Genomic DNA, 22,681 nt, shown 5'->3' on the forward strand with positions numbered 1-22,681 from the left:
GTGTGTGCGAGGTTTTCTTCAGTTTGAGGGCTGGGCAAGTAACGTTGATTAAGTGTAAATGTTGCTGCCGTGAATAGGTTTCCTGAAAAGTAACGTGCGTGCGTTACACATTTAGGAAATGTCTTGCATAGATCGATTGAAAGACATTTTGAGCAGGTGAAAGTTCGAGTCAGGCCCATGTCAGGCAGAGCTAAACACGAGTGTCTCTGCCCAGCCCCACCTGCCTTTCAAAGGCATGTTGTTGTATTATTAAGTGCCAGCGTGGCCACTGATGTGTTCTAATGTTGATTTAGGCAATAATGGTGATGTAACGAAACTGGTACTCAATGTCATGTAAAGCGCTCTGATACCCGATGTCTCGGGTCTACTTCGCTATATAAAACAAAAAATAGAAACATCAGTTGTTGGCCTATATATGTGTAGGTGCATTGGCAGTCTGCCAGACTATGTTTGTGGTCCCAGTAGTGAAATAGCAGCAGGCGGCAGCGCAGAGGGTTAATGTGCCTGCTGCAAAGAACATATACCTGATGCAGATCACAAAATGCATATGATGTAAATAGGTCAGTGAGTCACTGCTTTTGTCAGAGAGATCCTTTTGTTACTTGCAGTTCCTAAGTCAAAATCCTAACATACAGGGCAAGCTATTAACTTTCATGTAAGCGCTGCATGCAAAGCGCAAGGAAAAAAATGGAACGTTATGTGTTTTCCCCACAGTCTTTGTTTCATTACCCTACTGTTTCAAAAATAAATTGTTATCTTTTCATTTTCAGCACCTGACAACCTGAAACATTACTGCATTTGGGGCAATTTTTCAGCAAACAACACGAGGACCCCAACCTCCGTTGCTGCTCTTTCACCCCGGCTACAACCCAGCAAACACCAGTGTTAAAGGTAAGGAAACTGATGCTATATATTTTTTTTACATGGGAGTTAGGGCTATGTATCTGGTCACTCTCCAGGCCCTCAAGCAGTGTCTCTTTCAGTGCCTCCAGCAACCACTATGGCACAGAGAGGCAGGAGGCAGTACGGCTGTATTTTAGCAGTCATTTTGTGGGAAGGGGAGCTGTTGGAGATGTATTACGAGTACGACGCACAAAATATATGTATTTGTACTGAAATTTCATATTATTGCACTGCACCTTATACGTTGTACTTTGATTATTGACAGGTTTCTTTAATATATATATATTGGTAAGGCCAGCAACACACCATCATGAATACAGTACAAGAGCTGATTGCAAGGTCATTCCAGTCACGGCCACTTGAACAAAAACTACAGATAAAGCAATTAGGACCTCATCAGCCTGAAATAAACCTACAGCAAACTTCCCAGGACAGAGGAAAAATGTCAAAACGTACATTCTCAAATACCTGGTACACAAAAGCGGATAGGATTACAGGGTGCCCTATAAAAAAATTCTCTGTTCTGCTTCCCCTGCTTGCTGTTTGGTGGTGACTTTTCTTGGACATGACAAGGCCCAGTTGACTTGAAGCATATTTTTGAAAAAATAAAGAAGCATGCGCTCACAAGAAATCATCTGGAAAACCTAACAAGACTGGGAATGTTGGGGGAAGACGCACCAATTGAGCAGCAGATAAATGATGCATATCGCAAATCCATTCAAAAACACAATGAAGCTGTTGATAAGAACAGACAAAATCTATCCAAGATCATTGATTGCATTCGTTTCTGTGGTGCTTTCGAACTGGCATTGCGAGGCCATGACGAATCAGAAACTTCCTCAAAACCTGGGATCTTCCTAGGCCTAGTGGATTTAATGTCAACCATAGACCAGGATTTGGAAACACATTTAGCACGTGCTACAGTCTTTAAGGGCACCTCTAATACAATACAAAATGAACTCCTTGACTGTATGCTCGAAATTATAAGAAGCTATATTGTGCAAGAGTTGCGAAACACAGACTGGAGTGGAGAAGTGTGGCTCAATGGTTAGAGCGGCAGACCCTGATGCAGAGGTCTGGCCCGGACTAGGGTTCAATTCCCCGCCTCGGTGGCTCTTGGGCTCAAAATTCCACTGACCTGATAATTCTCGCCTCAGTGCCTATTCCAATCATGGAGTCCCACTCTGCAACTCTGGGCAATAGCTTGCTTAATCTCCACAATGGCCCCCACAACGCTAAAGGATGCCTGGCCTCCACCTTGGGGGTGCCCAGGAGTGGGCACCTCACAGGGAAAGCCAGGATGGGTTCCACAGCGGTATTCGTACAAGCGCCTTGAGACCCTTGCGGCTGAGTAGTGCGCTATACAAGTATCAATTTACATTTACATTTACAGACTTTGTGGCTATTCAGGCTGATGACACCACTTATGTGGCCACTAAAACACAGTCCGTGTTAGTGTTTTGGTACCTTGACAGTGACAGAAACGTTGTGGAGAGGTTCTATGGCTTCACACATTTAAGAGACTCTAGTGCAGCAACCATCACTGAAGCTATACTGTGTCAACTGGACTTAATTTTCCCGGACCTGCCTCAAAAACAAAAACTTATCGCACAAAGCTATGATGGTGCGTCCGTAATGAGTGGAAGCCTTAGTGGAGTACAGAAACGAATTAGAGATGTGTACCCTAATGCTCATTTTGTGCACTGTTACGCCCACCAACTCAATCTTATTATGCAACAGGCGGTATCAAAGATCAGAGAGACACGAGTTTTCTTACAGGATATCGGAGGCATAGCAGCATTCTTCAATCGTTCCCCCAAAAGAACAGAAGCCCTTCATGAGATTGTGGACAAAAGCGTACCAAGGGGATCCTCAACTCGTTGGAACTTTCACATTCGTACAGTCAACTTAATCTTTGAACAGAGGGAGGGCCTTGAGAAATTTTTTGTCGCCATAGCATCCAGAGAAGACTTTGATCACACAAGTCAGAATGAAGCCCATGGCTTTATTAGAACACTACAAGACAAAGAGTTTCAGTTCTTACTGTTTTTATTTCATGACATAATGAGTCATGTTGATGTGTTATATGATCAGTTGCAAAGAAAAGACATAGATACTGTCTCTGTGAATGCCAATACATCTACATTTGTACAAAAGATTATGAAAGTGAGAGATGGGGTTGACGATTTAGAGAGCAAACTGCCGGAGCATTCTATTTTTCTATTTTTGCAAACCGCAGACAAAACATCACCTCTCTGGTTCGAATTGGAAAGGAGATATGTGACATTGTAATTGTGCAGGAACAAGAACGTTTTTCATTCACAAAACATTGGGTGAGTGCCACTTTAATGCAAAGTAAAGAGTTTGCACAATATGACAAATCCTTCCCTGAGCGCGCTCTGAATCAGGCTGTGGAAGCATATTCTATGCTCAAAAAAGCGCAGCTGAGAACTAAGTTAACTGTACTCTACGGAATGCCTGTGTACCGGAAGGCCACAAGCGCCTTGACTTTGCGGAGTTTAATTCATAAACTGCATATGGAAAACTCACTTACAGAGACAGTGACTTTACTAAAAATTGTGATTACGACTCCAATGACAACAGTAGAAGCTGAACGATGTTTTTCAGCCTTAAAGCGCATAAAGACAGTCCTCAGGAACACCATGCTAGAGGAAAGACTAAATGCTATCTGTAGAGAGCAAGCTAGTCCAAAAGATACCGGTCTTCAACATGAAAGTAATTGACAAGTTTGCTACACTGAAAGACAGACGTGCTGATTTCATTTACAAAAAGTGAATGCTGCTACTTGTTTGTTGAATACAAAAAATTCTGATTGAGGTAAGAAATGCATTGTTATCTCTGTTTTTAAAAGTTTTGTAGTGTTTGTTCTATTTGGAGACTAAACAGATGTGCTCACCTTTGTTCACTGGCCGGACCTGTCTCCCGTAGGGTGAAAGATTTGTTGCTTGTGTTGCTTATCAAACCTTTCCCTATGGCAAATTGCGAAAAACTTTATACCATTTATGTTTGGGGTACTTGCGTGGACCTATGTGAAGTGTGTGTACAAAGCACAGCTCAACCAGAATCACGGTAACAGCGCGTTGCGCTGCCTCTTTTATATTTAGTATATTGTAAGACTTTCATGTGACCTTTATGACCACTCTCTCCTGGCAGATTATTCTTTGAACGCATAACCTACAGAAGAATACGCACTCCTCTTACTCCTCTGGGAATAGAGTGGTGAGCCATACATACCTCATCATTGTATATACTGACATTGTGTTGGACCATAGTGCTCATAATCTTATCCTTCTGTTGCACAGGGGTACAACCTATGTTAACCATTTCTCTACTAGAACCAAGACTGAAAGCTGTGTAGGTTGTATATACAAGTGTGTGCTGGTTCATACTCTCTCTGGTATAGATAAGAATAGAGTGTAACATCTTCCTTTACAGCCTGCCAGTGCCTATTCTTCAAGAAATTCACGAAGAGGTTCCCACGCTCAAGACCTGTTTTTCTTTCCACGCTTTTCCTTGTTTTGTTTCTCTGTTTTCCCCTTGCGTGCCATTCGTTACTCTAGAGCCTAATAGAGTCGGAAGGCCGTAGGGGAAGACTGTGGACTTTTCTTCAAGTTCCTGACGCTCCTGCGGAACGAGCCTGGCAACCATTACACTGCTGTGCAACTTCTTCTACTCTTAGAGCTGAGATTTCCATGAAAGTCTTATAGTCTGAATTCAGCACCTGAGCATAATAGGACGGAATGTATGAAGCTCTGTGGTTATACTGAATAAGCAGCTACCTATGTTATGCCATCTATTAATGTAATAACTGCACTTTCACAATTGCTTTATTAACCTTCCTGCTTTCTCAAATTTGCTTGAAAATGCACGATTTTTCTTCTTTTTTTTCAACGTTTTTCTTGGGGGGGGGTGACCACCCCAAACCCCACTTTTGGGGTTTGGGCTCGCTCGCTGCGCTCACGTGCTACGGTGCTGTATGCAAATCACTTAGCACCCCACCACTTTAAAATCTCACTCACCGCCCCTGACAGTGTGACCCATAGAGGGTCCTCCTTCCTCTGGCTTCACCCTGCTCTTTAAGAACCACATGAAGAGGAGCTGACACACGCTGCTCCTTTGCAAGATACGACCCCGTGTTTTGACTGCAGAGCTAACTATCCACGTAAAACCTAGAAGCCATTCTGGCCGCGGCAGCACATTTCACCTGGAGCGCATCTCGTTACATCGCTCCCACGCTCTTTGGCTGTAAAACACACCAGTGACACCTGACGGGGATGTGTCGGAATCTTTCTTCAGGCTTCCAAGGGAGGGAATTACCGTTCTCTAGATGAAGGCTGCGGACCTAACAGGCAGAAAACATGGCGCAATTTCCGGCACGCGATCTGCGGGACTAAGGTGCAATACTTTTAACATTCGGGGTATGACGCCTTTAAACTGCAGGACTCGGATTGGTTATCAACCTACAATTGACGACTGACCACTTTCAATGCTTAGGCATCCAGAGCGCACTGACAGGACGGAGAGCCTGGAAACTAAATACAGACCGCCCTTCTGTCAGGACCGGGCATGCAGCAGATTCCTGCCGTCTGCTGCTGTGTCAGCACCGACGGTCGGGGTGCATTGTTCAACATTATTTCAACTTCTGGTTTATTATACACCTTCAAAACTTCCCATACGTTACACCACTCAAATCACTCCGGTTGCTGAAACCGACTACATCGTCTTTTCTGTGGGCCTGCAGCGTAAACAAAGCCTGCGTGGCCTTCAGGAAGTGTGTGCTGGAGATGGAAGGCATCCAACCGGGGCTGTCAAAGGGTACCTATCGCAGATCACACTGCTTCAAGGGCCTGCTCAGAGCTGGGGCGCATAGATATGCGTGGTAGGCTCAAGCTCCTCCTGCACGCATACAACAAGGCCCTCCACAACATCGGCCCAGCATGCCTACACAACCACCTCTCCTTCCACGCACCCAAGAGGATCTTCTGATCAGCCGACCTCTCTGGCCATCGTCCCACACATCTATAAGACCAGAGCGGGTAGAAAGTCCTTCTCTTACCTCGCAGCCAAGACCCACACTGCTCCAGGTCAGGAAGGACCTTAAGACTTGGCTTTTCAGTACCCCATGGAGCACCCCTCCCCCCAACACCTTGAGACCCTCACGGGTGGGCACCTTTTACCACACAATATGGAGTTGTTCTGTTATATAAAAATGGTGGGCAAGTATACATTATAGACTTACTCAAGTTGTGGGCAGACTTGTAAAATGAGATCGGAGGATGGCGCTCCTAGGTCTCACGGATGAGTGGGGGAGGTGACCAAGCCATGAGACTGTTGTTGGCAACTGGGCTGGTGCTAGCCTAACAGAACATTGCCCGACTGTCATCAGTGGTCAGACAAAGGCCTCCCACTTTTAAAGTCTAATGTTATGGACTATTGCGCAAAGACAGAAGAGTATGTATATACATCACAGGGATGTTCTTAGAAATATCATGAAAGATGAGAGCCACAGTGGGATTTTACACATTGAAAGGTCTACTTTCACTTGATGAAGAGCTACATGATATTCTGTTGAGTTATTGTATGTTTCGGACTGGGCAACTGCCCAGTGGTACTTACTGTATGTTTTACCTTACCCAAAAAAATCAATAAAAGAAGTTTTACATTAAAAAAAAAAACATTGTATGACTAAGTGGGGCCTTTATTTAAATAAAAGCAGGCCAAATCTGGCTAAAGAGGAAGAAGTTGCCACCTGTGGTCAAATTGTAAATACGTGAAATATACTGCAATGTTTTAATGAAAAAGAGCGTAAATCTTCATTGATGTACAGCGCTCTCTTGGATCCCATTAACAGATGTGCTATATACACCCACACAAACATGTAATAAAGAGTGGGATATATCTGATTTGTTGGAGAAGGGTCTCAATGTCTCACGTCTGGAGTGTTTGCTCGGCATTCCCACTCACTTTTAGTGACCTTATTTGCAGCGTCTAATCAGCATTGTACATTTTTAATTTTTATGAAAACTGCGACCTTTTTGCAGAAACTTTCCAGTTTAAACCTTCGGACCAACACAATTCAATAGAAAGTTCAAGTAAAGGTAGAATTTAAATTTCACAAGAAAAGGCCCTCATTAAAATTTAGGAAGCTTGAAAGGTACAGGGCAGTCAGTGACAAGTGTGAGAAGGCGTGTGGAATTGTGGGGATGAACATGATTCGCTGGCCGGTGCGATGGGATGGTGGAAGCGTGGGATGCCCCATCTGTTCAGAAAGGGCCACTTGTAAAGAGCTAAATATTCTGTATGTACTTTGTCTACGTTTATCATTGATAAAGGCAGTCATTTAGGGCGCCATTACATTTTAAATAATCTACTGGTTTTGTTGATTTCACTTAAATCTCTGTGGGAAGGTAATATACAATTAGAATTTTTCAAAAAGGGTACGAGATATGCATCAGCATTTTTAAAGTCAACTAATCTTAAAAAATTAGCTAGTTACAAACAGTTCCTAGACCATGCCAGACTTTTCTTTAGTCACGCCATTAAACACATTTTCTTAGTGGTCCAGTTCGTTTTTTATCCCACTTAATGCACTAAGCCAAGACACACGCTTTTGATAGAAGCAGAATAGTCCACCAACATGTTTGTGCAAAATGGCACTCACGCCTTTCGTTTAAATATACACAAAAACAGTATGTACACTGCGTGCATGGCTTTTAGAGACAGCTCATTACAATACTCTTGCGTGTAATGACACAGTTTCACATTTGGGCTGATTGCAGTCATATACTCTGACCTCACAATACCTGGACTTTTTTCCTACGTGTCACGATAATCTCGTTTTTAAATTCACCTGATGAAGACCGCTCAGAGGGACACGCAGTTGCCCACTGCTATGACGTAAAACAACAAAGGTGTGCGTGTGTGCACATAAATAGCTTGCATGCCACTAGCCTGAATCAATTCAAGGCAAACTGTCCTGATACTCCTCATGAGGGCATTACATTAAGGATCACAGCATTTAGTATTATTTTTAGGTCTCGCCTAGGCAGCACTTGCGCTGGCTCTTCAAGACATGCTATATTCATGATATGGGCGTTTTAAGCTCTGCCTATATTCTGCCCTGTATTTTATTGGCTCTTTATAGTGTCTTTTACAATTGTTTGTATTTCATTGGTTAATTTCTTTACTAGTCCCTCCTTCTACTTCTTTAGTACCTCCTCTTCAGTTGTAACCTCTCATAAGGACAGCAACTCTGACATGTGACTTTGATCAAAACGTTTTATTTACAGTTTCTCAGCACTCTTTTCTTAATGACTTGTTAAAAGGAGATGGAGGCACAATAGCTCCTTCCCAGTCCACACTTCCCTGACACGCTGTCTCTTTGTGCTGAAGCTGCCTTTTCCGACTCCCTCCTGCTTCTATTTATTAACCTATGAATATGTGCTTTCATTTTTATTTATTTTACTATATTTACATTTGTGGCTTTAGCTTCACACGTTTAAAGCTAAAGCGCAGCGAGACGTGATTTATACAAAAGTAAATAAATAGAAAAAAAGGGCAGCTGCCGACTTTCTTTTCTAGTTATTTATTTTTGTAGCAATCGAGGCACGCCATGCTGTAGCTTTAAACGTGAAAGTGAACATACAACGTGCCGCGAATGGTAATAAAGTAAATAATTTTTTCAAAAAGCAAACCGGTCGCATTTACATAAATGTCGGCTTTTCCTTAAAAATGGCAGCCGCCCGCCTTTCCTTTCTATTCATTTACTTATGTACCAATAAACAATAAGTGGTTCTGTCGGGTTACCGATTACTTCTGTTAGCGCATTAAGTATCGCATATGTCAATTTTATAACAATCTTATCTCAAACGCCTAGACACAGGAAACATTTTCACAAACAATAAGGCACATGACTAATTGCTGTCTACTGTGTACGTTTTATCAAAATTATATCATTCATATATTTTACACATACAATCACGGCTGTCAACAAGTGAAATATTGCAAGCAAGTGGTGGTCAAGTGACATTAGTGCTCAGTGGTGTGCAATATATACATGGTGGGGGAAATTTTGTACATGTCGGCGATAGGCTAGATAATATAGGGAAATACAATGACTCTACAGGCTGATGATTATTCTTTGGTTGTGCAGAACCTGGGTCAATCTGAGCCTAGTGTGCTTGTTGACGTTTCAACCCAATATATGCTCCTTTCGGTAGTCAAAAACGGGTCTTCATCAGAACAGGGTGGGGGAGTTTTGGAAAGCCCTAAAAGGACCAAAATCCTGGACCGAGCCCTGGTGGCGGAATCAATTGGGCCCAGGAGGTGATAGTCTTGGAAAAATCGGGTCATTCAAAGCTGGAAGTCTGTGTACAGGCATCCGTCCTCACACTGCAGCGGAGTGTGGAGAGCTAATCTGACTTCATTGTCACTACAAAGTCCCAGAAGCGCACATCACCACACATCCAATCCAATATGAGTTGATGGGCTCATCAGTTACTAGCCAGTCTATGAGCCAATGTCCAGCTGCTGCCATCAGGCCACTTCCCTACATTATAATTCAGCTTACGACAGGCTACGCTGGATAACATGGAACAATTATGCTGCATAGCGCTACAGAACCAGCTGGCAGGTTTAGCAGTCCTGCTTTGATTTTCAGTCCCAGAAGGGGGGGGCTGTGCTACTTGTAATTCCTGCCTGCCTCACTTATAAGATTTGGACATCTGCAGGCCTCATGTTGCCACAAGCGCCATTCAGTCTGTGGTTTCTTAGTAACATATTTATTTATTTGCAGATTTATATACCAAAATGATTTCTTTATTTCTCTCTTTGAGTTTCGTTTCTTGTGAGCTACTATTTTAAAAATCGAACTGTACATTATTTTTATCGTGGGACAAACAGGAAGATAGTAGTAACATCTTATTATCTTATGGATGTGATGTGTTTAAGATTTTTATTTTTATTGTAACTACGTACGTGGTTCTTCACAGAAAAACAAGCTTCAATAAAGTGGAAACGCCCTTGGACGCTTCTTTATTAATTAAGCTAGGAATCTAGAATTAAAAATTAACTAGCGTTGCGGTAAAAGACTGGTCGTGTTGCACGGTCCATCTGACTAGTCATGGCTTTCTTTACATATTTTTGTTGTTGGATGTCTTGTTTCCCTCCTTGAGGTGCCCCAAGCAGGGCTTTCATTTGCGATTCTTCCTCTGAACCTAGGCGACAGATTTCTCCATCGTGGGCCGCTCCTTTGAATGCATTGTTCGTAGGTTCCAGCTTCAGTTACAACATCTCTGGTACTTCTCGGGCTCCCCGTGTTAGGCTGCACCTCTGGCCATTAAGTCTTGAAAGGACTTTGCTGGTTTACACAATCTGGCTGTATTTTTATGTTCCCATTCTCAGGCCCATCACTGATTTGCCCATCACTGATTTGCTCATCACTGATTTGGAGTAACTTGCCTGCTAAAATGTTCAGCTGGCAACCTATCAAGTTAGTTTGCTCCTCGTTGCATTCAACAAATGATCTATTTCAGAAGAGTGCAAGAGGGATGTTTGACTTTTGGGTTCTGAATTTCCAAAATGAAAGTTACAGATTGTTTTTTTATCTTGAGACTGCAGCCTCTTCCAAGATGTAGTCATGTGCAATTAGGAGCAAATATATTACCTCATTATCACTGCTAAGAAGAGAGCACCAATCAAATAAAATATTCAGCAATAACAATCCGTAGTGCATTCTACACTTGTAATTGTTCCTTGTCGCTTAAATAAAAAATGTTACAAAACGATAACACATTGATTAACTTACGATGCAAGTAAAGGCATATTTTAAACATGTGGTCCTCTCACAACGCGTAGTAATATTCTTTCAAAGCCAACCTGCGCAAATATACAGTAATTAAATGAACGTTCAGAACGTTAAATGGAACCGAGAACAAGGTCCTCTAACCCAGAAGTGTATTCAACTTTCTAGGACTCAAATCTGGACTCTGAAGGAGAGCCAAACAGATATCCTTAGCTTCGCAGGTGCTCTTCTCGATTCTGCCTGTGCACACTACCTGTAATGAGTAAGAGGACTAATGGGCTGGGTGAACAGGTTGATGTGCGATAATTAGCTCTCAAATCATAGCAAAATGCATCAACAAATCTGAAACTAAGGTCCGTTTTAAGGTCTAGCTTGATCACAGTCTGCTGACCCGTTGTTATCAATTCATTAAAGCATGCATAAAGTGGGATTGGACTTGGCCCACAGACATATATGCTGCCTGGCCTCGTGCTACTGGTTGCTTGGATTATCATTCTGCCTCTCGTGGGCTGCTTGCTGATGCAATGTATGAGAGACTATTTTCCATCTCAAAGGTCATTGCATCATCACACAAACTACTTTTTAGGTTTCGCCTGGCGTCTGCTGCGCAGCAGCGTTCGTGCAGGCGAAATCTTTTGAGAAGCAGTCTGGGCCTTTGTCCCGCCTCTCTGTTCCATTGGCTAGCTCCATAAATGGAGGCTAGCCATTGGAACAGAGATGTGTCAGTCATTGCCCAAGCAGATTCGTGGGCGTTCCGGCGATTTTTTTCGCTCTCCGCCCCTTTGTGAACGTTATTGCGGCGGTGGGCGTTTTTTTTTTTCCTCAGCATGTTTTGGCCATTTTGGACGTGTCTTTTGCAGGGGTGGGTTGCACGATTTCCGTGTCCTGTCGTCTCTGTGTACTGTTCTTCATGTCTGTTAGTTGTCGGGCTGACACTTTGCGCCCCGTACTGTGCATGGCATCTTGCCGGTACGGTGCGCATCGAAAAGACTGTGCGCTTCAGGAAAACTAACTGTACGCTTGGCAGCTCGCCCGTAACCTGTGCGCACCATTCTGCCCATCTGGACTGCCTTTAAAAAGAATTGTGCGCTCCCACTGTACTCTGCCGGATTATAAACTGTGCGCTTCATATTGCCTGGTGAACTGTACGCTTCCGCTTCCCCCCTTTTGAAAAGACCCTTACGCTTCGATCCTCATTGCGAAGCTGTACGCCACGTACGGTTGCTCACGCTAGATGCGTGAGCATTGGTAGGGGCCGTCCATTTCTCACGCTAGATGCGTGAGCATTGGTAGGGGCAGTCCATTTCTCCCGTTCGGAGCGCACATGAGCGCTACGAAGTGTACACCCTGCCCCAAATTTGCTAAAAGTAGCAGAAACGCGGGGAAAAGTATTTTTAAATCCCATGCTTTCTCCAGAAAGGACCTTTTAGTGCACTCTGCGGGTTTTATTCCACATTCCTACGAGTCTCCCGCACTGCTTGCCTCCCGGTCGTTTTTTTTTAGGAAGGCGCCGCACGTCACATAGGTCACTTCGGAGCACTTACTTAATTGGTTTGGATGTCTCTGCATCCTGTTCTTGGGCAGTGTGTTTCAAACACGGAAGCGCCCCAGAACCGCTTCACCTTGACTTTCCAAATACGTGCAACGAAAAGCTGACATGTCAGTCAGGCAACAGCCAACCTCTGTTTAATAAAAGGAACCCTGTTTTTAATCTTCCGGTGACAATTCAAGCCAGCCCTTCCAACATAAAGAAACACGCTGGAAGTTCAGGGTTCGAGTGCAAAAAAATGGATAACCAAAATTGCATGTGCAGAAATAAACAGAGGACATTAACCCCTTTTTTGTCACTTGGCCAAGCCAGGGCTGAGCCTGCAGGCATGGAGATCAGAGGAAGAGGACCGTGCAAACACGGACCGGCGAGGGGGTCCGCTCTAGCCTCTTTTTGCCCCCCTCGCCGGTGCCAGTACATACTATTTGTATTTCTCAGTTTTCATCAAGAAAAGCTACAGAAGTGAGCAAGGCTTGTACCCCGCCTGGAGAGTTGCCAGAGTGTGAAGGTGAGGTGTTGGCGCTAAGAAAAGGTTCCTGAAATGGTTCTATGTACACACGATGTATGTGTCTGCTGGCACTTTGGAGTTAGGAGTGCAGTTGTTCCTTTTAGGTGTGCATATCAGACACGTAGGTTGCAGTTGATGTTTGTCCTGCACCGTGTATCTTTATGACGGCACACAGCAGAGGTGTGCCAGTGCAGATGATGGGCATCCGCCCCCTGGTTCCCCTTCCCCTGGCTGTGCTTGCTCCCCTGCAACCTGGGTGTGCTTGCTTCCCTGCCCCCTCACTGTGCTTGCTTCCCTGCCCCCTCGCTGTGCTTGCTTCCCTGCCCCTTCGCTGTGCTTGCTTCCCTGCCCCCCTCGCTGTGCTTGCTCTCCTGAGTGTTTGTGTGGCTCTGGGCGGGTGTGTGTGGCTCTGGGTGTGTGTGTGTGTGGCTCTGGGTGTGTGTGTGTGTGTGTGGCTCTGGGTGTGTGTGTGTGTGTGTGGCTCTGGGTGTGTGTGTGTGTGGCGCTCTGGGTGTGTGTGTGGCGCATTGGGTGTGTGTGTGTGTGTGTGGCTCTGGGTGTGTGTGTGTGTGGCTCTGGGGGTGTGTGTGGCTCTGGGTGTGTGTGTTGCTCTGGGTGTGTGTGTGTGTGTGTGTGGCTCTGGGTGGCTCTGGGTGTGTGTGTGTCTCTGTGGCTCTGGGTGTGTGGGTGTGTGTGTGTGTGTGTGTCTCAGGGTGTGTGTATTTGGCTTTGGGTGTGTGTGTGTGTGTATGGCTCTGGGTGTGTGGTGTGTGTGGCTCTGGGTGTGTGTGTGTGTGGCTCTGGGTGTGTGTGTGTGGTAGTAATTGCTGTCTGCTGAGCTCGTCCGTAGGGTACAATAGGTCTCACATTTGCGAGAGATTAAGCTAATGGCAATGTAAATGACAATGCCATTTATTTATCTGTTTTCAAACCCAACACATAAATACAAATTTTGTCATTTACAATGCCAATAGCTCTAACATTTCCAAAGGCGAAACCATTGCATTGTAAATGCTTGTTTTAATACTTGAATCGAATAAAGAAAGCAATCTTTTCCCCCAAAAATATTCTGCTGTAGCAGTCTCTGTCTTTTTTCCTCTGTATTTTTCTGTGTCCCTGACCGTCTCCAGCACTGTTATCCTTCCCCCTTGTGCCCCCATTTTGCCCAGTGTCCCCTTTTGAATACTGTGACCCCCGCCCGCTCCCCCCTCCGTATCTCCCGCCGCTGCGCCCCCTGTGGCCCTGCCCCTTGCTTCCCATTTGCTGCCCGCTCCTGCCTCCAAGCTGCTCCTCCCCCCCTCAGCCCAACATATGGAGGCAGCGCAGCGGCTGTGCGGCGGAAGCGCCAAAGGCGCACCTGGGGCAAGCCCGTCTGCACCCGTCCACGCCCAGCGCCAGGACTCCTGGCCCCCGCAAACACCACGATGCCCGCCTCCGCTACGACTCCAACACCCTCCACGCACTAAACGCCGGACGATCACGCACCTGCTGCCTGGCCGCCCGAAGCGCACCCAAGGACCCTTCCCCTGCCGGAACTGCAGCTTCACCAGCAACCGGCCCTCCAACCCGCCCACTGAAAAACCCAACTTCCTCAGATGCATCCTGCTCAACACCCGCTCAGCCCGCAAACATGCTGTCAAACTCTGGGACCTACTCAACACCAACGCCCCAGACGTCGCCTTCCTGCGGAGACCTGGCTGAACCGCTCCTCGGCACGCGACATCGCCATAGCCATCCTGAAAGGCTATAAGATTACCCGCAAGGACCGCACCAACGGAGTAGGAGGAGGAATCGCCATCGCCCACAGGGACGAGGAGGAATCGCCATCGTTCACAGGAACACTCTCAAAGTCTCAACCAACACCGACGACACCCTCAGCACCGCCGAACAACTGCATTTCCAGATCCACACCGACCCCAAAACCACCCTCAGAGGCACCCTCATCTACATACCCCCCGGACCCCGACCGCAGTTCAGGGACTCCATCGCTGACTTATTCAGCACACACGCCCTCGCCTCCACAGACTACATCCTCCTCGGAGACCTGAACTTCCACCTCGAGAACAACAACGACTCCAACTCATCCACCCTGATCGACAACCTTGCCAACCTTTTTTTCAGACAACTCCTCACAACCCCCACCCACTCCGCCGGCCACACGCTTGACCCCATATTCTCAGCAAGCACCCACGTCTCCTTCAACCACACCACCGAACTCCACTGGACCGACCACCGCTGCATCCACTTCACCTTCCGGAAACCCACCACACCCAACAGATGCCTCGCCGCAATTGGCGCAAGGTCACGGAGGACCAGCTTACCACCGCCCTCGCCCAGAGCCCATCCACAGACCCGACCGACGCCGCAGCCTCAGACCATGGATCGACGACTGCGCCAACACCCGCGCCCGCTCATGAAACCCCCCAACACCCACACCAGCAAGAGAGTCAGATGGTTCACCGAAGACCTCCAGGCCTTCAAGCGTACCTGACGAAAACTCAAAAAGAACCGGACCCGCAAACAAAGACCGAAAAGCTACACAGCTCACAAGAACGCCACCCACAGACACCATCACCTCATCAGATTCGCCAAAAGAACCTCCTTCAAAGACCGCCTAGACAACAAAGCACACAACAGCAAAGAGCTCTTCAGCATCGTGAAGGAACTCTCCAACCCCAGCTCCAACACCAACGGCATCCCACTGTCTCAAGACCTGTGCGACTCGCTGGCCACCTTCTTCCATCGCAAGATCGCAGACATCCACGACAGCTTCAACGCCGTCACCACCCCAGCAACCGCTGAGACCCCCGCTCCCTCGACCAACACCTGCACCAACCGCCTGCTGGACTGGACCAACATAAACAACGACGACACCATGAAGTTCATGAACACCGTCCACTCTGCATCCCTGGAAGATCCCTGCCCACACTACATCTTCAACAAAGCCAGCAGCACCATCGCACCCCCCCTCTGGAAAACCATAAACATCTCCTTCGAGATAGCGACTTTCCCGGAGAGCTGGAAGCACGCAGAGATCAACACCTTACTCAAGAAATCCAAGGCGGACCCCAAGAACCTCAAGAACTTCCTACCCATCTCCCTGCTCCCGTTCCTGGCGAAGGTCATTGAAAAAGCCGCCAACAAACAACTGACCACCTTCCTCGAAGAAAACAACATACTGGACCCGTCCCAGTCCGGGTTCCGCAGCAACCACAGCTCCAAAACTGCCCTAATCGCCGCCACCGACAACATCAGGACCCTGCTTGACAACGGAGAAAACGCGGACCTCATCCTCCTGGACCTGTCAGCCGCCTTCGACAAGGTCTTCCACCGCACACTAAGAACACGCCTCCGAGACGCCGGAATCCAAGTGAATTATTATTATTATTAATTTTATTTGTATAGCGCAACAGCTACCCACAAAGGGTTTCCCGGCGCAATTAGAAGATGAATAATTCTGCTACGGACAAGAACCAGCTTAGATGTTGAACAGCCAGGTCTTTAAGGCTTCCCTGAAGCTCATGTAATTGGTCTCATTTCGGGCTGTAATAGGCATGGAATTCCATAGCGTGGGTCCCAAAAAAGAAAAAGATTTGCCGCCCATGCGTGACTGTCTGATTTTGGGGATCATAAAATTCTTTGCTGCAGAAGAGCGAAGAGCACGGGAGGGGCAATATGGATGTACCAAATTTTGAAGGTATTTTGGGGCTTTTTTGTGGAAATTTTATGCATGAAGCAAAGAATTTGAATTTGATTCGGTTCTCAACTTTTAACCAGTGGAGATCCCGAATGTATTTAGAGGTGGGGGTTGTGTTAGGGATTTTACATAAGAGTCTGGCTGCAGCATTTTGAACTGTCTGCAGCCTACGAATCGTAGCTTTCTTTGACCCTAGATACAGTACATTTCCGTAATCAAGCCTAGATGTAATTAGTGCGTTGAGTACGGTTTTCCTGGTTGATTCTGGCAGCATCCAACAAATCTTCTTTAGCCATTTTAAAATGGCAAAGCAGGTAGCGAACGTTTTCACTGCTTGTTGATGCATATTAAGAGAATCATTGATAATGATGCCCAGATTTCGTGCTTGCATTACTGGGACTGGGAGTAAGCCATTTCTTGCGGCCAATGTCGGGGGCCCCATAACTTTTTGTCTTTGCCCAGTATCATCACTTCGGTTTTCTCACCGTTTAGCTTGAGAACATTTTCTTGCATCCATCCTGCAATTTTCACGAGCCCTTGTTTGAGAATAGAGGGATTATTCTTATTTCCAGAGGAGAGTGAAAAGAGCAGCTGAGAATCATCAGCATAGGAGTACATTTGTAGCCCAGTTTCTTCCACTACCTTTGCTAATGGGCTCATATATAGGTTGAATAATAGTGGGCTTAATATAGAGCCCTGTGGTACTCCGTGCTTGAAGACCTGGACATCAGAGCAAGCAGAGCGAGAGAAAACTTGAAAGATACGTTCCTCCAGCAAAGATTTAATCCAATTTAAAGCTGGGCCTCTAATACCTAATAAATATAGTGTCCTCATTAATACAGTGTGTGATACCGTATCAAATGCGGCACTAAGGTCTAAAAGTACCAGTGCAACCGTTTCGCCTTTATCAAGGAGCGGATATTTTCAGTAACTCCCAATAGTGTCGTCTCCGTAGAGAACCCCGATCTGAAACCTGACTGATAGGGAGGCAGCAGATCTTGAACCATGGTGAATTCGGTTAAGGAATGGTGCACGTGTTTTTCTAAAATCTTCGAGAATATGGGTAGTAGGGAAATGGGTCTAAAATTTGACAGCAGGTTAGGGTCGGCTCCAGCCTTCTTTAGCAGCGGATGAATCATGACATGTTTCCATTCTTTCGGTACAGTTTCCTCTTGTACGGACACGTTTAAAAGGTCTGTGATAGTAACCATTGCCTTCTTGTCAAGTGTCTTAAGTACTGAGCATGAGAAGGCCTTGGACTGGACCACCTCCTTCCTCTCCGGCAGAACTCAGAGTGTCCGCCTCCCCCCCCTTCCGCTCCAAAGCCACTGAGATCATCTGCGGCATCCCCCAAGGTTCATCCCTCAGCTCAACGCTGTTTAACGTCTACATGGCACCGCTGGACACGTAGCACGACGACACAACCTCAACATCATCTCCTACACCGACGACACCCAGCTGATCCTCTCCCTCACCAAAGACCCCCACACCGCCAAAACCAACCTCCATGAAGGAATGCAGGCCATCGCCGACTGGATGAGAAACAGCCGATTGAAGCTGAACTCGGACAAGACTGAGGTCCTCATCCTCGGACCCAGCCCCTCGGCCTGGGACGACTCCTGGTGGCCGACTGCACTAGGAGCACCCCCTACACCCACCGACCACGCACGCAACCTAGGGGTCATCCTCGACTCCACCCTCTCCAGGACGAAGCAGGTCAACGCGGTCTCCTCCTCCTGCTTCAACACCCTCCGCATGCTTCGCAGAATCTTCAAGTGGATCTCCACTGAAACGAGAAGGACGGTCACCCTCGACAGCAGTAGACTGGACTACGGCAACGCCGTCTACGCAGAAGCCCCGGCAAAACTCCTGAAACGGCTCCAACGCATCCAGAACGCCTCCGCCCGCCTGATCCTCGACATCCCTCGCCGCAGCCACATCACATCCCACCTGAGAGACCTGCATTGGCTCCCCATCAACAAGAGGATAACCTTCAAGCTCCTCACCCACGCACACAAGGCACACCACAACACCGGACCAGCATAACTCAACAGCCGACTCAGCCTCTACACCCCCACCCGCCAGCTCAAATCCGCAGACCGCGTCCTCGCCACCATCCCCCGCATACGAAGAGTGACCACTGGCAGTAGATCATTCTCCCACCTCGGCACCAAGACATGGAACACCCTGCCGATCCGCCAGCGGCAGGCTGCAGACCTCCTAACCTTCAGGAGACTTCTCAAGACCTGGCTCTTTGCTGATTGGTCACTCACTCCGTTTCCACCAGCAAGTGGGTATTTTACGTCATTGCTTTGCAGGTTGGCACCACCTTGGGGCCATTGGTGGCTTCTCCTCCTGGTGCCTGGCCTTTAAGGAATGCGAACATTCAAGGACCGGGCTTTTCTTTAAGACCATGTGGTAGATTACGGTTTCAAAACACACCAAACTAGCAGCCATCTTGTGCACGCACGTCAGCCCAAATCGCTCTTTCATAAGAAGTGAAAATTGACATGCCCTTGGGGCATACGTCATGAAAGCTGCCCTGCATGCCCGTTTTATAACCGGGGAAGCTTCTTGCTATCTACCACAAGCAAATCACAGCAGAAGAAGCAAACTCATAAAATGCACACCTGCCTAGTTACTAGAACAAAGGCCAAAGAACTCCCGACTCTGATGACGCATAGCCTGCAAGCAGCAGGCACGATTCACTATCATGCAGTCTCAAACCAGCATTTGCAATGCAATAGGTCTCGCATTTAAGAGAGTTTAAGCTATTGTCATTTACAATGGCAATAGCTCAAACTCTTGTAAATGCGAGACCTATTTCACTTCAAAGAAGCGGCCGCCATTGTCCGGGGCTGCTTGAAAGTGAAAGCGCGCATATGGCACGCTGAATGTAAGGAAAGCACGTCCTGCCTTTAGTAGGAGAAACTAATTAAAGAAAATAGTGCCTCGCAGCAAAGCATGCGCTGCCCAGGCTCGGCCTAAAAAGGAGCTTTCTTTTTGGTATAAACAAAACAAAAAGAACTCCGTTAGATCGCCGAAAGAGTTTCTACAAGCTCCAGCGGCTGTGGGTAACCCCCAAAAGATGCATCTTCGCAGATTAGCACACTAATAGATGATGGTGCTAGGATGGTATGTGAAACATATCATAAATCTGTGCATGCACATTTTACTCCAGGTTTCTCTAACAAATTGCTTGTGAGCTACTGGTCGCTTTCCAGTTACTTTCCTGAAAGTAGCTCTCCTGTGTCCAGTTTAGCCTACTAAATTAGAAACTTTTGATTGGTTGCCTGAATATGTGTATATCTAACTTGAAAAGCTTATATTAGAGACAAATGCGTGTATTTTCATATTTTCAGAACCAATAAGATGATGTGTGAATTTCCAAAATGTATTAAAAGCGGATATTTGAGCGATAAATCATGTGATGTTGGGGAGATTTATTACTAATATTTTTACCTTGATGCCAGGGGCATTTAAGCTATAACTGTTATGTATTAACGGCATTCCAGACCGACAAAGAGCCTTTTTTTTTTTTTACACATTTCTGCTGGCAATATTGTCTGATGGACTGAGGGTAAATTTGCATAGGGTAGTCTCTAACAGAATATCAGCAAAAAGAAACCGGTCCCAGGGTGCCTATTTCCTGTCCAGGTAGGACCTGGCCTGGCAGTTCAAGCTGGATTGTCCCCATGAGGAAAATGGTCAAGGCTGATTTCCAAATGGCTGGGTTTAAACTGGGGTGGCATGGTGGGCAAAAAAACTATGAATTAAACCCAGTTCTGTTGACTGGGGGTGAATGTTTGCATTGCTCAGCATTGCGTCCCTCATCTGTTCATTTTGTTTTTCTCGCACTAACATAATATTGTCTGATGTCACACTAATGATATCAGTAGCTCGAGCTGAACTTTATTGATCTTAAGTAGCTCCCAGCACAGAAAAGGTCGGGGACCCTGTTTTATTCTAACTGGCCAGCTTTATGTGACACAATACATACCTGCATGTGGCTTAATGTTGGGATCAGCCTGCTTGTAAGTGCTTTTGATTTTTTATAATGCAGGGAAGGAGGTACAATTATCCACTTGAATCAATCAGTTTTGGTGACGTTGGGGTATCTGGATTAGTTGCATTCTGGCTCCTATAGTTTAGGATTCTGCATAATTGCCACTGGCTTACAAATGTAAGCATGCAGTCTCTTGTGCGTATAAGTTTCATGAAAGGCTAAGGAAGGCACACAGAGTAAGATGTCACATACCATCTATGAATGCATTGCACACACAAGATCAATTGACTCTAGGCACTCGGGAGAATTTGATGTGACACAACAAGTTCAAACAGAAAGCAAAGACACATGCACTTTGATGAAGAACAACATATAACAATTAGGTGAGTGTCCCGCTCTCGGTTAGGGAATCAACAAATTAACAGAAATTGAGAGAGTTTGAAAGCAAAAATACAGCAGGGTGCCACAGGATAAGTAAAATAAAAACAAAAAAAGATAAAGCTAGGGGAAAAAGCATGACAACGAGGCAAGCAAATAGAATAACATTTTAAAAAGTGCCTCAGAAATTGCGAGCAGTGGAAGGACACACAATGGAACGAGGAAGCAGTACTTGAGCTAAGCTCCAGTTGAGGGATAAACACACAAAAAAGAAAGTGAAGCAGGCACAAGCTGACTAAGGAGAAACGAGGAAATGAGTGTGATGAAGCCAACCACTAGTAAACAATGGGCAAGCTCTAATAGTCCCGTAAGCTAACTGTCTCACAAGCAACAGCACATACGCTGTTTCAGCAAGACCTAAATATGGTAGCTTTAAAAAATGAACTTAGAAACACTGATGCTCTCCCCACATTAAGACAATGGTACTACTGAACTAACAGACAATTCAAATGGCACATTACAGTCTTAAATCAAATCCAAGAGTTGTTTGTACATCGCACATCCTAAATTTGTGTATTTGAAGTTCGACTCATATGTGATAAAGAAGAAAAAGTAGGCGGAGAAGCTGGTATTGATGCCAGGTTTTGTCTTTTCACATTGTGCATTTCAGCTACTAGATGGATCTCTGTCTTTAAAAAAAAAAAAGAATCTAATATCACTGCCCTAATTTTAATTCCTAGCGCATGAGGTTAGAGCGTGGGTGCCAAACAGAAGCCACATGAAGGCTAGACTCACTGTGGACTCAAAGGTTTAAGAGGCAGGCCTCTGGCTCAAGCTTACAGTGGCTCGCCCGTCTCTATGCTCAGCTTCCATTAATGTGGCTGCCCTGGTCTCATTTCTGACTGGAGGTAACGTAGTGCTGCATTCCCTTGACACACAACTCCTTTCTCAGATACGACTTCAGGGCTGCGAATCAAATAATCAAGGCAGCCACACACACTATGCTAAGAATCGCTCGTTAAGACTCCAATAAATAGATTACAAATTGACAGCCTAGTCTTTCATAATTAGCCTGGGACGGCATAATGTGCTCTCTTATGCGACTTCAGTTCTCTGCATGCTACAGTGCACCAGAGAAGAAATGACCCTGCGAGGCATCCCTTAACAGCAAGTCTTGAGATGTGGATGCTTAAAATTCACCTTCTAATGATTGAAGCAGCCCGCTTGGACCTATTCATTATCAGGTAATTAAAGGCTGGTGGTGAGCGTTTCCAACCCGAGCCCTTCTGTCACCTGACATGTCTACGCATATACCTTTGTGATAAAATACAGCTGCATCATCAACAAAGCAGACACACACTTTTTTTGTCGGAAAACTGTCGCAAATGTATTCATATTCTGTTATGCAGTACACAGGTAGGGTTAACTTACGGGTGATCATACCAGTGCAGCACTATTTAGGACTAACCGCTGGCACTTATCCTGAAACAATCTCCAGCCACCGGGCATTACATTGTTAACTTATTATTCATCCGGTGCTGTATATTTCACATTGTGGTTGCTGCACCCGTGCCACCACAGAGCGAGGTAAGGCAAACCCCAAGCTGTCAGTATGCCAACTGCCCCTTACGAGATGATGGGGTCGCCGTCACGTTCTTCTCATGGCCCCCTATGGCCTGAGGATCTCATCTTTAGCTGCCACACCTCCTCCTGATGAGGTTTTCGTTGTTTTTTGCCTTAGGATCACTCTGTAACTCAATTTGCTGCTCTTGTTAACTCTCCTGTTCCGGGTGGGTGGCAAAATCCGCTACTGCTGG

General features: G+C 46.1%; 1 protein-coding gene and 1 long non-coding RNA gene across 4 annotated transcripts in view; both read right to left on the reverse strand.

The window, feature by feature from the left end:
* Window positions 1–22,681, reverse strand: part of NR3C1 (nuclear receptor subfamily 3 group C member 1) — a 775,966-nt gene that overhangs the window by 279,818 nt on the left and 473,467 nt on the right. The window lies entirely within an intron of this gene.
* Window positions 9,756–12,685, reverse strand: LOC147703114 (uncharacterized). Its single transcript, XR_015297565.1, has 4 exons — window positions 12,637–12,685; window positions 11,997–12,353; window positions 10,366–11,956; window positions 9,756–10,321 (listed from the first exon to the last, which is right to left on the reverse strand). It is a non-coding gene; the product is annotated as an uncharacterized LOC147703114 (long non-coding RNA).

Source organism: Lissotriton vulgaris, chromosome 7, assembly GCF_964263255.1.
Source record: "Lissotriton vulgaris chromosome 7, aLisVul1.2, whole genome shotgun sequence".
Classification (NCBI taxonomy): domain Eukaryota; kingdom Metazoa; phylum Chordata; class Amphibia; order Caudata; family Salamandridae; genus Lissotriton; species Lissotriton vulgaris.